This window comes from Zootoca vivipara, chromosome 6 (genome assembly GCF_963506605.1).
Source record: "Zootoca vivipara chromosome 6, rZooViv1.1, whole genome shotgun sequence".
Classification (NCBI taxonomy): Eukaryota; Metazoa; Chordata; class Lepidosauria; order Squamata; family Lacertidae; genus Zootoca; species Zootoca vivipara.
Window position 1 is genome coordinate 11973315 of NC_083281.1, and position 16410 is coordinate 11989724.

At 45.5% G+C, this 16410-nt stretch overlaps 1 protein-coding gene across 9 annotated transcripts in view; it reads right to left on the reverse strand.

The window, feature by feature from the left end:
• SLC25A42 (solute carrier family 25 member 42) overlaps positions 1–13444 on the reverse strand; it is a 29845-nt gene extending 16401 nt beyond the window's left edge. Inside the window, exons 1-3 of one of the 9 annotated variants that reach the window (XM_060275421.1) lie at positions 13384–13444; positions 9445–9737; positions 794–894 (exon numbers count right to left, since the gene is read on the reverse strand). The gene's annotated coding sequence lies outside the window, so the exon portion shown is untranslated. The other 8 variants (XM_060275422.1, XM_035118557.2, XM_035118552.2 and 5 more) reach the window with 8 other exon arrangements.
• Positions 13445–16410: the final 2966 nt, after the last annotated feature.

Here is a 16410-nt window from a genome sequence, read left to right on the forward strand (position 1 = left end):
CTTGCAACCCTACTAGCGAAGTTAGTTGTTTACAATTGTCTTTCAAGTATTCTGTAAATTTATTCCAGTCTTTCGGGAAAGTCTGGTCTTGCTGGTTCCGAATTTTCCCTGTTAGTTCCACCAACTCGCATAGTCCATTAGTTTTGTCTGCCCCTCTTCTTTCGTTGGTATCTCTTGTTGCTTCACCTCCTAACAGACCCTCCATATATGGTAAAAAGTAGTCATACCTCGGTTTGAGTACTTTCAGTTTAAGTACTCTGTGGACCCGTCTGGAACGGATTAATCCACTTTCCATTACTTTCAACGGAAAAGTTTGCTTCAGGTTAAGTACAGACCTCCGGAACCAATTGTGTTTGTAAACCAAGGTACCTTTTCTTTACATTTCCAACAATGATTACTTGTTTTATACATTGCCAGGGGGATTGTGAACACTGCATGCAGCCCGGCAGGTTTCCTCCATCCTTCTCCCCCGCCAGCACGTTGAGGTGCCCAGCACCATCGGCTCCCCAAAAATTAAACTGGAAGAAACCAGACCCAAATACAGAGAAAGGAGCGGAAAGACACGGGTTCCTCCCACAAATTCCAGCCGGAAGAAACTTAACATGAAGCACACACAGCAGGGGGAAGAGAGGAGAAATATTCTTGCCTGGGTCCAGAGGTGGGGCTCGTGGCAGGGAAGATCCGAGAGGGAGGTTGGCTGAGCTCGGCAGGAGAAAGGATACCACACACACACACACACACACACACACACACACACACACACGGGCACCGCAAGGAAATGGACAAAATTGACCTTCGTTGCTCAACTCGGCACAGAGACCTGCCTTTGTCCGTTCGAAGGAGATCTTCCTGGCGTGCTCGGCGTCCCGGTGAGATTGGTCAAGTGTGGCCAGCCTTTAAATAATATTAACAGCAATAAATTAACCCAATGTTACTAAGAACTTTCTGGGGGGGACTGACAGCTGGTCAATGTACAGTTGCAATCAAAATTATCAAACCCCCATTGCAAATCAGGTTTATTATCAAAATTTACAGACTGGAGAAGCCAGTACAAGTTGCAGTTTCAGCTGAATTTGGCGGAATAATTTTGATTACAACTGCGGGTGGGACTCTTTGTGGCCTTAAGTCTGCCAAAAGATGGATGCTGATTCACTGGAAAGATAATATTATCCTTCATTTAAGGGAGTCTTTAGCTGTGATTCCTGTGGTCTCTTCCATGCTCAGTGATTAGAACATTTGCATACAGAAGGGTTCCAGGTTCAACAGGGCAATGTAGCAAAAACAAAAGCTAATGCTACTCTAGGCTGCATCAACAGAAGTCTAGTGTCCTGGTCAAGGGAAGTAAAAGTACTGATCTCTTCTGCCTTGCTCAGACCACACCTGGAATTCTGGGCACCACAATTTAAGAAGGATGTTGACAAGCTGGAAGGTGTGCAGAGGAGGGCGACCAAGATGCTCAAGGGTCTGAAAACCAAGCCTTATGAGGAATGGTTGAAGGAGCTGGGTATGTTTAGCCTGGGAAAGAGAAGACATGAGAGCCATCTTCAAATATCTCAAGGGCTGCCACATGGAAGAGGGAGCAAGCTTGTTTTCTCCTGCTCCAGAGGGTAGGACTCAAACCCATGGCTTCAAGTTACAAGGAAGGAGATTCCGACTAAACATCAGGAAAAACTCAGGAGGTTGCACCCCCCCCTTGGAGGTTTTTAAGCAGAGGTTGGATGGCTGTCTGTCATTGATGCTTTGGTTGAGATTCCTGTATTGCAGGCAGTTGGACTAGATGACCCTCAGAGGTCCCTCCCAACTCAACGATTCTATTATTCTATGATTCTTAGCTTAACCTACCTAACAGGGTTGTTGTGAGGATGAAATGGGCACTTCAATTTAAAAGCATTCCTCCATTGCCAACATACCAGGAAGAAGAGTCCAGACAACCCAGTGTTTTAAAACATAAATGTTTTATGTTATGTTATGTTATGTTATGTTATGTTATGTTATGTTATGTTATGTTATGTTATGTTATGTTATGTTATGTTATGTTATGTTATGTTATGTTATGTTATGTTATGTTATGTTATGTTATGTTATGTTATGTTATGTTATGTTATGTTATGTTATGTTACGTTACGTTACGTTACGTTACGTTACGTTACGTTACGTTACGTTACGTTACGTTACGTTACGTTACGTTACGTTACGTTACGTTACGTTACGTTACGTTACGTTACGTTACGTTACGTTACGTTACGTTACGTTACGTTACGTTACGTTACGTTACGTTACGTTACGTTACGTTACGTTACGTTACGTTACGTTACGTTACGTTACGTTACGTTACGTTACGTTACGTTACGTTACGTTACGTTACGTTACGTTACGTTACGTTACGTTACGTTACGTTACGTTACGTTACGTTACGTTACGTTACGTTACGTTACGTTACGTTACGTTACGTTACGTTACGTTACGTTACGTTACGTTACGTTACGTTACGTTACGTTACGTTACGTTACGTTACGTTACGTTACGTTACGTTACGTTACGTTACGTTACGTTACGTTACGTTACGTTACGTTACGTTACGTTACGTTACGTTACGTTACGTTACGTTACGTTACGTTACGTTACGTTACGTTACGTTACGTTACGTTACGTTACGTTACGTTACGTTACGTTACGTTACGTTACGTTACGTTACGTTACGTTACGTTACGTTACGTTACGTTACGTTACGTTACGTTACGTTACGTTACGTTACGTTACGTTACGTTACGTTACGTTACGTTACGTTACGTTACGTTACGTTACGTTACGTTACGTTACGTTACGTTACGTTACGTTACGTTACGTTACGTTACGTTACGTTACGTTACGTTACGTTACGTTACGTTACGTTACGTTACGTTACGTTACGTTACGTTACGTTACGTTACGTTACGTTACGTTACGTTATGTTGCTGTTATGTTGCTGTTATGCTATGCTATGTTAGTATCCAATCACTGATATGCGTAGAAGTGACTTCCGGTGCCGCTCTGCCCAATTTTTGGTGCGCAGACATGGGCAGAGCGGCACCCGAAATGGAGCCTCCCGGGCAGGTAGGAAATCTGGGGGATTTCCGGGATTTTTTTCTATTCGGGATAACAGCGGGAAATGGATTAAAATCTGGGGGTTTCCCGCGAAAAACGGGAAACTCTGCAGCTATGCCTCTGCCTGGTTTCTTGTAACCTCACTTCTTGCAGGGAGGGAACTGCCAGAAGACCCTCGGAGCTGGACCTCAGTCTTTGGGCTGGATGATGGGAGTGGAAATGCTCCTTCTGGTATACAGGGCTGAGGTCGTTTAGGGCCTTAAAGGTCAGCACCAACACTTTGAATGGTGCTCAGAAACATACTGGGAGCCAATGTAGGTCTTTCAGGACTGGTGTTATGTGGTCCCGGCGGCCGCTCCCAGTCACCAGTCTAGCTACTGCATTCTGGATTAGTTGTAGTTTCGGGGTCACCTTCCAAGGTAGCCCCACATAGAGCGCATTGCAGTAGTCCATGCGGGAGATAACCAGAGCATGGACCACTCTGGCAAGACACTCAGATGGAGCTGGCAGGAAGCTGCCCTGGACGCAGAACTGACCTGTGCCTCCATGGACAGCGGTGAGTCCAAAATGACCCCCAGGCTGTGTACCTGGTCATTCAGGGGCACAGTTAGCTCACGAAGGACCAAGGAGTCCCCCACACCCACCCGCCCCCTGTCCTCCGGAAACAGCCCTTCTGTCTTGTTGGGATTCAACCTCAAGACAGACTGAGACCAGTTTCCCTACGAAAACCTCTCCAAAAGGCAGAGGTGATGTCACAGGCAACCCATTCTGCACTGCCTAATACTTCCTCAAACCCAAAGCCAGCCATAAACCCCAGGATTCAAACAGAAGGGGAATCAAGCCACATTTCGCTTTTGAAACTGGAGTGCTAAGACTTTAAACACATCAAAACCAGCAGCATAGCAACACTCCTTGGAATTCAGTAACCAAGCAGATTCTCTATAAAACGAAGAGGCATTTTTCACAAGCCAACAAGAGAGGGTGAAACTGGGCACAGAAGCTTTCAGCTGTTTTTTAAAAAATTATTTTTATTGTGCGATTATAACTTGCCGCACTGGGATTTGCAGAAGATGCATTATATATATTTTTAACAATTTCACTGAAGGTTTTTAAAATATCGAGCACTAAAATCCAAACACACTTATAAAAATAAAATAAACAACAATATATTATTACAAAACACAATTTTGTAGGTAAGAGAAAAGGCAAGAAAAGAAGAGGAATTTTTTTTTCTTTCCTTTTTATAATCTTTTTAGAAATGTTTTGGGATTTCAGTGCTCAATATGTTAAAAAAAACCTTCAATAAAACTGTTTTTTTTAAAAAAAATCCCCCCCTTTTTTCTATATAATTGCGTTTTGTAAGGAAATTGCATTATCAAACCACTGGTCCATCTAGCTCTGTATTGCCCACAGTGACTGGCAGCAGCTCTTTGCCATTCCCAGTGACAGACCTTCCCAGTCCTATCTGGAGATGCCGGGACCTGAACCCGTGATCTCATCCACGTATACAGATTTTTTTGTGGTTTTTTGGCAACCATGAGATCTAGAAACTTGACAAGTTAGTGGTTGCAAATAGTGGTTTGTATTGCCCACCAAGGAATATGCTAACCTGGTGCTTCTCAAAGGGCGGCAGGAGAGGATGACAATTGTGCTGCGAAGATTCAAGGACAATTAAAGAAACATTTTAACTTTTCTGTGTTGTACAGCATGGTATCGTATCAAAATATACACACACACACATACACACACAAAAAAACACACACCATAGAAACAGTATCCATGCCTCTCTTCAAGACTATTAGCTATTCTTCTATAGTTATCCACATCATATTGTTGTGAACAGGGATTTTCCTACAAATATGAAAGATCAGAAAAGAGAAAGGCTTCTTTGTGTTGATGAGTGTTTGTTTGTCTCAAATTTGGGCTAATATAAATGAGATTACCTGGCAAAAAAACAAGCTCACACCTCTCACTGAGTTTATATGTAAGGTCAGTGTTTTATTCTATTAAAAAAAAGATGTTTAGGGGTATGTGTCCCCCTGCCTCCCCCAGAAAAAAAGCACTGTTGAAGGTTCATATGTAAGAACCTCGCTTACAATTATATTTTGGGAATGATGTGTGTCCTTACATAGCTGCTATGTTTAATACTTTCCGGGTGTCCCATGATCATATTATAAAGTAACTGTGCTCTACGTTACAAATCAAACACAGCCAGAAGTTGTTTCTTTTTGTTTTCCAATATCATAGAATCATAGAATCGTAGAGTTGGAAGAGCCCACAAGGGTCATCCAGAACGGCTTAGGGAGCTGGGTATGTTTAGCCTGGAGAAGAGAAGGTTAAGGGGTGATATGATAGCCATGTTCAAATATATGAAAGGATGTCATATGGAGGAGGGAGAAAGATTGTTTTCTGCTGCTCCAGAGAAGCGGACACGGAGCAATGGATTCAAACTTCAAGAAAGAAGATTCCACCTAAACATTAGGAAGAACTTCCTGACAGTAAGAGCTGTTCGGCAGTGGAATTTGCTACCAAGGAGTGTGGTGGAGTCTCCTTCTTTGGAGGTCTTTAAGCAGAGGTTTGACAGCCATATGTCAAGAATGCTTTGATGGTGTTTCCTGCTTGGCAGGGGGTTGGACTGGATGGCCCTTGTGGTCTCTTCCAACTCTATGATTCTATGATCCTTTGCAGCCACAGTAAACAAGATTTCCTCCTGTTCTCTTGGGACCAGGCTAGGCACCAGTTCAACCACGTAGAGAGAAGCCCTCACCATTATTATTTCTTTTAAAAGGGGTCAGCCTCCCCACCACTCCAAGAACTTTTGGGATTTTTCCCAGCTGGGAGATCAGGAGCCAGGCTCTTCCGCTGTCTCTTCACAAAACCACAAAATTCTCACTGCCCACCACCAAGCAGCGAAAGGATGGTGAAAGGAAAACCTCTCTTCGCTTGCCCACTCCCCTCCTCGGCCAAAGGCAGCTGGCTGGCAAGCTGTAAGATAATCCTGAATGGCTGTTTTCCCAAAAAGGCCTTGACCTATTTCTTTTTCCCTTGGGGAAAAACTCAGAGCTTAACGGGTTTCCTCAGACTTCTTGGAGATGGAGACCTTGTATTTCCTGAACTGAAAGGTGCAAAAAGAAGATGCAGAGCAAGCGAGACCCAGCTGCTTTCAGAGTCTGCCCGCGTCTCTCTGTGCGAGTATCTGATATGCAATTTTATTCATAAAATGAGGACCAGCTGGCTTCACAGGAGCCCACCCATGTCCCTCTGTGTGAGTCTCCGAGCTATTACTGTATTTTGTAAGATCAGTGTTCAAAATTAGCCAGGCGCTCATTTGTGATCTCCTCAGATTTATTGTTAGAGGGAGCAATTTCACGGAACATGGTAAAACAGTAAAATGTTGCCTATCGCTAATAATGTGTCCATACTGGACTACTGCAGAGTGCTCTCTGTGGGGCTTGACTTGCACTCGACCCTGAAGATGCCTTTGAGGCACCTAGTCGGCCACTGTGAGAGCAGCATGCAAGACTAGCTGGCTCTCCTTTGGCGTGATCCAGCCCTTCCAATAACCATTCCCCATCATGCTCCAGTGGGTTCCCTTCCCCAGGGGTGAGGGTCCCACACCCAGCCAACTTCAGCAGAGTCAACCAGCTTTCTCTGCTAGTTCATCCTGTTTGCTGACCCTGTCTGCCTACCAGGGGAGAATTCCTGCAGAGGTTCCCCACCTGGAGCTCTGTCCAGAACCAGAGTGTTCAAAGTCTACCTGCTGGGCAGCTCCTTAGGCAAACATACTATTTCTCCTCAAGATTAAAAGTCCTCTTTGCAGCACTGCAAGTAGCACATCGAAAAAACATCAGTGCTCCCTAGCTATTTTTAAGGATTCCGGTAGAGTCTCCAGGCAAAAAGATGTAGGACTTTTAAAAAAGAGAGCGGAACGGCAATGTTTCGGTCCTGAGTTCAAATCCCTGCTATGCTATGAAATTATCCCCTGCAGCCTCAGTTTTTCCACCCACACTTCTATCAGCCACATGAAGAGAGAACTCCTTGCCTACCTTACAGGGCTGGTGCAAAAAGTGACGAGAAAGTCTTGGCTCCCAAACACCTGGGAGTCATAGAATCTTATAATTGTAGAGTTGGAAGGGAGCCCAAGAGTCATATAGCCCAACCCCCTGCAATGCAGAGGGTCGTTATTTTACCAGTGCTCGTTTTCTTGGAAAAGAGGTGCTGGAACTCACTTTGAATGCCTCCCTCATTCTCTTAAAGTGGCAAAGGCAACGGCCCGAGAGGCACTGCAACTGAGTTCCAGCTGGGGGGGAAAGCCTTGCTTTTGCTCATTGTGGGGCTTGAACCCACAACCCTGAGATTCGAGCCTCATGCTCCATCGACTGAGCTCATCCGTTGCCAGCAGGCGTTCCACGCAGGAAAGCAAGCAGACTGGGCAGGGGGTGGCTCCTTTCTGCCACCGCCATGTTATACACTAAGGACTGGGCGCCTTCCTTTACATTGGCGAGGCTGGAAGATGAGCCCTGCTTGGTCGGGGATAAAAGATGCAGAAGTCCTCCGCCCTTGCCACCCCCCCATCTACAAGGCTGCCAGGGTGCCCGGTTGGTGGTGACCCAAGACGTGGCCTCCTTGGTGCTGGCTTCCTGTTTGTGAGACACCCTCACTCATGAAGTGTATCCATCTCCCTCACTACCTATTAGCTTCCAGGAGAAATTTAAAAGCAAACCAGGCATTTGGGAGCTGAAGTTGTTTTGAGAGCTGCCGGTTCCTTTTAGGAGTTGTTATCTGCTTTTATCTGCTTTTAATCCAGCTTTAAGTACTTAAAGAAAAGCCATTACACAATTCTTGTCCTAAAATTTCAGTCAATTGATCAACAAAAGCTCCACAATGGTCCACAAAACCTGAAGTGAAGTTATGGAGGTTTTTTACAATAAATAAGGCTACTTTTTTGCATATGTAGTTGGACCTGTTTTGGTGTGGATCAGGATTTCCCAAACTTGGGTCTCCAGCTGTTTTTGGACTACAATTCCCATCATCCCCGACCACTTGTCTTGCTAGCTAGGGAAGGGAGTTGTAGTCCAAAAACAGCTGGGAACCCAAGTTTGGGAAACTCTGGTGCGGACCATCCTTTGTCAACCTGATGTCATCCAGATGTTGGGCTCCAACTCCCATCCGGAGGTGCCGGCACTGTCAGGCTCTGCCTCAATCTATATACACAGGGGAAAGCAATGCACCTTTGCAAAGAGTGTGGGGGGGGTTGGGGAGAAATCTAGCTCCAGACTGATGTGGTTTTTCTGTGGGTGGGCTTATTGTGCAGCATAAACACAGGCTTCTGGATCCAGCCTACAGCCCATCAAGAAACTGAATTTTAGCATTGGATGGCACCCTGAGGGTCATCTAGTCCAACCCCCTGCGAGTTGCCCCATATGGGAATCAAACCTGCAACCTTGGTTCTAACCAGCATCCTGTTGTCACTGTGCCCAACCAGATGCCCCCAATGGGAAGCCCACGAGCAGGACCCAAGCTCAAGAGCCCTCTCCCCTTCGGTGGCTTCCAGCAACTGGGATTTTGAAGCCTTGCGGCCTATGAACATGGAAGCAGAGCATAGACATGGTGGCAAGTTGCCACTGGTAGTTTTCTTCTCTTCCCTGAATTTGCCCAATCAGCTTTTAAAGCCATCAAAGTTGGTGGCCATCCCTGCCTCAAGTGGGAGGGAGTGCCAGTTTTAAGGACTTGCTTTTATCTGTCCTGGACCCGCCTCTTACCTGCCTTTTCTCCTAACTAAAAAGTCCCAGGCGCTGAAGAAACCTTTCCTCCTCGGGGAGTTTGCTGCAACTGATCAGGTCATTTTGCAGGATTTCAGCAAGAAATTACAGAGCATGCGCCAATTAGGAGCATCTGCCCTCAAAACTATGCAGGGACAGTATCAAACACAGGATTGCAAGCGGTATTCATAGAATCATAGAGTTGGAAGAGACCACAAGGGCCATCCAGTCCAACCCCCTGCCAAGCAGGAAACACCATCAAAGCATTCTTGACATATGCCTGTCAAGCCTCTGCTTAAAGACCTCCAAAGAAGGAGACTCCACCACACTCCTTGGTAGCAAATTCCACTGCCGAACAGCTCTTACTGTCAGGATTTTTGGTTTGGTTTCTTGCCCTGAGGTATACAGATGTAGGGCAATATACAAACTTAATTAATTAAGTGGCCACCCTGATACCAGCACCACCACAAGAATAAGAATAATGTAACCACACCAATTATCACCATGAACACAAATCCCAATGGATTCATGTTAAATAGGGCTTGGGGGCGGGGGGCACAAGGAACTCAGCTGGTCCTTAGGGACACAGGAAGCTTACAAAGTCAAACCGCTCGTCTGTCTAGGTCAATATGGTCTGCACTGGCTGGCAGCAGCTCTCCACCATTTGATCCAGGAGACATCAACTGAAGTCTAGTGTCAAGGCAAGTCATTGTCCCACTCTGTTCTACCTTGGTCAGACCACACCTGGAATACTCTGTCCAGTTCTGGGCACCACGATTTAAGAAGGATGTTGACAAGCTGGAAGGTGTACAGAGGAGGGTGAACAAGATGATCAAGGGTCTGGAGACCAAGCCTGATGAGGAGCGCTTGAAGGTGCTGGGGATGTTTAGCCTGGAAAAAAGGAGATATGAGAGCCATCTTCCAACATCTCAAGGGTTGTCACATGGAAGAGGGAGCAAGCTTGTTTTCTCCTGCTCTGGAGGGTAGGATCCAAACCAGTGGCTTCAAGTTACAAGAAAGGAGATTCCGAATCAGCCTCAGGAAAGACTTTCTGACAATAAGAGCTGTTCGGCAGTGGAACAGGTGGTGGGCTCTCCTTCCTTGGAGGTTGTAAAGCAGAGGTTGGATGGCCATCTGTCATGGATGTTTGAGCTGAGATTCCTGCATTGCAGGGGGTTGGACTAGATGACTCTTGGGAGTCCCTTCCAACTCTACAAATCTATGATTCTATGGCATTCCCAGTCCTATCAGGAGATGCTGGGAAGTGAACCTGGGACCTCAGCAAGCAGGTTGATGTTGATTTATTTTTATTTTTATTTTGCAATCTAGAAACTTGGTATGCTGCCTTATGCAGAGCCAGACCTTCCATTACTCCACGTTGCTCAGTATCATCTACACTGACCAGCAGCAGCTCTCCCAGTCCTACCTGGAGATGCTTGGGACTGAACCTGGGATCTTCTGCATGCAGAGCAGGTGTCCTGCTGGGCTATGACTCTCTTGGTATTCTACTATAAACTCTCCCCAGATACTTTGGAGAGGATAATCAGGAGGAGAAAACATCTATTTTACAGGTTTTGCTGAATTTCAACTCCCAACATCGCCCCTGACCATTCCTGGCTGCTGGGAGTTGGAGTACTGCAACAGCTGGAGGGCCATGGGTGCGAATTCCACCAATATTTTGCCCAAGGAAACCACGGATTCCAATAGGTGAATCTGCCTTATTCCAAATCAGGCCATTGGCCAGTCTCTCCCAGTATGGTGCATTCCTCCAAGAAGCAAATGTCTCCCCCCCCCACACACACACAGTTTTAAGATCTCACTTGAGGCTGGATAGCTAAATTGGTAGAGCATTAGTTTCTCAATCCCTGGGTTGAGGGTTCAAGCCCCACATTGGGAGACAGATTCCTGCATTGCAGGGGGTTGGACTAGATGCCCCCCGGTCCCTTCTGACAATATGTTACTATGATTTTTTCCCATCAGGGAGCAGCTTTTTCAACCCAAAGGACACCAGCAGAGCAATGTCTGAGGCTCTTAACCTTTGTACATTCCAGCTGTGCCAGAGATATTTCTCAATCTCTCTCTTTATGTACTGTGGAACCTCGGAAGCCAAGCGCCTTTGAACTCGAACGTTCCGGCTCCCGGACAATCAGAAACCAGAAGTAATTGTTCTGGTTTTCGAACGATTTTCGGAAGCTGATCAGAAGACGCCCCTTGGTTTTCAAACTATTCTGGAGTTGAACGGACTCCCGGAACGGATTGAATTCAAAAACCAAGGTACAACTGTATCCAATATAGCAGGGGGAAAGCAGGTAGATCACTTGATGTCTGTGGTAGATCACTGGCTCCCCCCAAACAAGCTCAACAACTTTGGCTCCCCTAAAGAAAGTTCAACAGTGGCACAAAAAAAACCCAGGGCTTTCCTTTCCTTCCTAAAAAAAGGCTCAACAACTTTGACCAACAACTACCCCAAAAAAGGGAGTAGATCACTGCCAGGTTTTAACTCTATGAGGTAGGTCACAGTGTCTTGGGCAGGGCAGGGGTCAGCAAACTTTTTCAGCAGGGGGCTGGTCCACTGTCCCTCAGACCTTGTGGGGGGGGGGGCGGATTATATTTTGAAAAAAAATATGAACGAATTCCTATGCCCCACAAATAACCCAGAGATGCATTTTAAATAAAAGGACACATTCTACTCATGTAAAAACATGTTGATTCCCAGACCATCCGCGGGCCGGATTTAGAAGGCGATTGGGCCGCATCCGGCCCCCGGGCCTTAGTTTGGGCACCCTGGTCTTGGGAGTTGGCCACCCCTGCAATATAGAGAGTTGTTTTGTTGGCACCCGTCTGTCTCGATAAACAGTTAATATATACACACCCATATTATACATTTTTAGCAGAAAAGGACAAGGGGGAGAATATTTCTTTTAAAAAATAACTTTGCATGCATTGATGTTTGGAAGAGGTATCTCTTTTTTTTACCCCCCAAACTGGCTTATAAATACTTTAAATCAAGGGTGGCCAACTCTCAAGAGACTGCGAGCTACTCACAGAGTTAAAAACTGGCAGTGATCTACCCCATTTTGGGGGGTTCAGGTCAAAATTATTGAGCTTTTTTTTAAGGAAGGAAGGCACTGTTTTGGGGGGCTAATGGCTTTTTTTAGGGGACCCAAAGTTGTTGAGCTTCTTTGGGAGGAGCCAGTGATCTATCACAGACGTCCAGTGATCTACCGGTAAATCATGATCTACTTGTTGGACGTGCCTGCAATAAATAAATTTGGAGTGGGTGGGAGGAATGCCAAGGAGAAAGGAAGCCAAAACACTTTTCAAAAAAACTCTTCCGACCCCTAAAGAAACAAACCTCTTCCCATTTTTTGTCCTTCAAAGTTGTTCTCTACTCCCCAGCCTCAAACTCTGACCAGGAAAACAAAGTCACCTTCCACGCCCCCCACCCCAGAACTGAAATTTCCCAGAGTCCTTGAAAGGTTAAGTGTTTTCAAAGCCCCCCCCCCTTTCAAGCCAAGTGGTGGCAGACAAATGGGGAGGAAGCAGAACTTAACCCTTTTTCGACCCCCCCCCTTCAAGCAGAGTTAATGTATAAATAAGTGGGGGAATTAACCCCTTAATGCCCACAGAGGACGTTCATTCTCTACCTGTTTGGGGGGGGGAGAGACAAGGCAGAGAAACTTTTTATTTGGAGGGGGTCATACCAGGGGGTTTTTAGTCCGAAGATCTCCCCCCCCCCACGCAACCCACCGAAAAAAACACCCATAAGCACTCAGGCTTGATAAGGAGAAATTAAGCCCCCTGCCCCATTGCTTGCAGGGCAGGGTGGGGCACTAGGAAGAGAAACGAGTAAGCCAATTCACTTTTAGAGATAGATCTTTCCTAATGGGTGGGTTGTGGATTTTTTTGACAACTACCCCTCTCCCCACAAACAAAAAGGATCTCAGCTCTTCTGAAGAGGCGAGGGACTCAACCTCTGAACCCCAAAAATTGTAGGGAGAGTTTCTTTTCTCCCCCAAATCCGTATCTCAGAGACTGCCCCTTGCCCCACTTCAGTTCCAAAAAAGGGGAGGTGACAGAAAGTAACCATTTGAGCCTCCCTTCTTTCAGACAGCTAGGGGAGCAATTAAGCTCTCTACCCCCTTACTTTAACCCTCCCTGATTTCACATTGGGGGGAGTGTCACATTTATAAGCCCCCCAATATATCAGCAAAGGCATAAGCCCCCCAAGCAGCTTCAACCCAGAGGGGAGGGAGGCCAGGAATCAAGCCTTCCCCTCCCCCCAAGTGGGGTGGTGGTGGAATTGGCCTTTAAAATAGGGAGGGGTCAGAGCCACAGACTTTAAGCCCCCTAACCTATTGGAGCAAACTATGGAGGGGAGAGCAAAAATAACTCATAATAACATTAAAGATACACTTTTTTATAAGGGGGGTCCATCTCAGTTACCCCTCCCCACCCATTTCCCCCCTTAGGTGAGGAGTGGGGCAGCTGTCCCGTGCGCATGCGCGTCCCGCCGCCGACCACGCTGAGAACTCACCCCCTCCCCTCAGGTGCGCTCGCTCGCGCTCCTTCCTCCAGCTGCTTCTGCCGCCGTCGCCTCGCCTCCCTCCGGGCTAGTCCCGCCGAGCCGCGCCCCTTACGCCCCCGTCTCGGCCAATCAGCGCGGGGCAAGGGCGAGGGGCGGGGAGGGCGAGGCAAGCGGGAAGAGAGGGGAGCGGGGAGCTCCGGCGCTCGCGGGAGTGGCAGTCCGCCTGCGCCAATCCGGGAGAGGCATTGTTGAAAGGAGGCGGGGAGAGTGGAACTGGGGAAGGCAATAGGTCGCGAAAGGCGGGGGGGAGGGTTAGTTGGGTGGTCACGCCCAATGGGCGGGGCGGGGCGAAGCTGGGAGGAGCCTCTGGCTTAACTTTATTATTACAGTACAGTAGTACGAATATTACGGTAATTAGTCCAAGCACTGAGTTACTGTACTATAGGATACTTCATTTATTTATGTGTTTATATTTTATGAAATATGCATTTTAATAGTACAGTATTGCACATTGATTATTATATTAACAATGCACTTAAAATGACCACACACAAAAATGAATAAGTGATTGCAATGTACACACAGTTAAGCAGTATAAATATGTGTGAACAATGTTCTTAACACCCAATATGCCAGCAAGTTTGGAAAACTCAGCAATGGTCAGAGGATTGGAGAAAATCAGTCTACATCCCAATCCCAAGGAAGGGCAGTGCCAAAGAATGCTCCAACTACCGTACAATTGCGCTCATTTCACATGCTAGCAAGGTTATGCTTAAAATTCTACAAGGCAGGCTTAGGCAGTATGTGGACCGAGAACTCCCAGAAGTACAAGCTGGATTTCGAAGGGGCAGAGGAACCAGAGACCAAATAGCAAACATGCACTGGATTATGGAGAAAGCTAGAGCGTTCCAGAAAAACGTCTACTTCTGCTTCATTGACCATGCAAAAGCCTTTGACTGTGTCAACAACAGCAAACTATGGCAAGTTCTTAAAGAAATGGGAGTGCCTGATCACCTCATCTGTCTCCTGAGAAATCTCTATGTGGGACAAGAAGCTACAGTTAGAACTGGATATGGAACAACTGATTGGTTCAAAATTGGGAAAGGAGTACAACAAGGTTGTATATTGTCTCCCTGCTTATTTAACTTATATGCAGAATTCATCATGCGAAAGGCTGGACTAGATGAATCCCAAACCGGAATTAAGATTGCCGGAAGAAATATCAACTACCGCAGATATGCAGATGAAGTGAGGAGGAATTAAAGAACCTTTTAATGAGGGTGAAAGAGGAGAGCGTAAAATATGGTCTGAAGCTCAACATCAAAACAACCAAGATCATGGCAACTGGTCCCATCACCTCCTGGCAAATAGAAGGGGAAGAAATGGAGGCAGTGAGAGATTTTACTTTCTTGGGTTCCATGATCACTGCAGATGGTGACAGCAGTCACAAAATTAAAAGACGCCTGCTTCTTGGGAGAAAAGCAATGCCAAACCTAGACAGCATCTTAAAAAGCAGAGACATCACCTTGCCGACAAAGGTCCGTATAGTTAAAGCTATGGTTTTCCCGGTAGTGATGTATGGAAGTGAGAGCTGGACCATAAAGAAGGCTGATCGCCGAAGAATTGATGCTTTTGAATTATGGTGCTGGAGGAGACTCTTGAGAGTCCCATGGACTGCAAGAAGAGCAAACCTATCCATTCTGAAGGAAATCAGCCCTGAGTGCTCACTGGAAGGACAGATCGTGAAGCTGAGGCTCCAATACTTTGGCCACCTCATGAGAAGAGACGACTCCCTGGAAAAGACCCTGATGTTGGAAAAGATGGAGGACACAAGGAGAAGGGGACGACAGAGGACGAGATGGTTAGACAGTGTTCTCGAAGCTACGAACATGAGTTTGACCAAACTGCGGGAGGCAGTGGAAAACAGGAGTGCCTGTATAGATGGCATTTAACTCCAGTTAAGATCCACAAAATGTATAGAACTAAGGACAACCTGTGTTGGAAATGCCAGAAGGAGACGGGGACATTTATACATGCGTGGTGGCACTGTGGGGAAATAAAGAATTTCTGGAACCAGGTATTTGAGGAAATTTTAAAAATATTCAAATATAACATAAAGAAAAGCCCCGAGTCTTTTCTACTGGGGATAGTGGACAACTCAGTTAAAAAACAAGATGGGACATTGTTCTTGTATGCTGTGGCAGCGGCAAGAACTCTAATTGCAGCACATTGGAAGAGTAAAGAAGTACCCAAAATTTCAGACTGGCAAGAGAAATTATTTGGATATTTGGACTTAGATAATTTGACCAATTCAATCAGAGGGCATTCCAATAAGAAATTTCAGCATAATTGGGAAAAATTTGGAGAATACATGAAAGCACATTCCCCCACGATAAAATCCTGGGTCTATTTCTAAAGGTCTCATATAGATCTGTTTTGATTTGATTTAATCTATGTTATCAATTTTGAATGACGGTGAATTGTCTAATTTTCTTTTTTTTCCCTTGTATAGTACGAATACTTTCAGGAATTATAGGACATAGATTTATAGACTTGAGGGGAAGCAGTACTGGAATATAGTTTCTGATAAACCTGGGAGTGAGATGAGGGGAAGTCGGACAGGAGAGGAGGAGGAGGGGGGGGGATAAGAATATGTAATTGAAAGACATTTAAATTGTCTCGATTATTTTGATTAAGGATATGAATGATTATCTGAATGTATATACTTGATTGTTGATTCTTTTTAGTTAATTTTTTTTCCTTTTATGTTTTTCCTTTTTTGAGTGTGTATGTGAAGGTGTTTATATTATTGTATTTTTATTTGGAATTTAATAAAGTTTATTTTAAACCAAAAAAAAAAAAGGAAAACAGGAGTGCCTGGTGTGCTATGGTCCATGGGGTCACGAAGAGTCGGACACGACTAAATGACTAAACAACAAAACAATGCCAATAATAATAATACCGGTAATTTATTAATTCCCCAGCCACTCTGGACAGCTTCCAACCGAATATTAAAAACACAATACAGCATTAAAC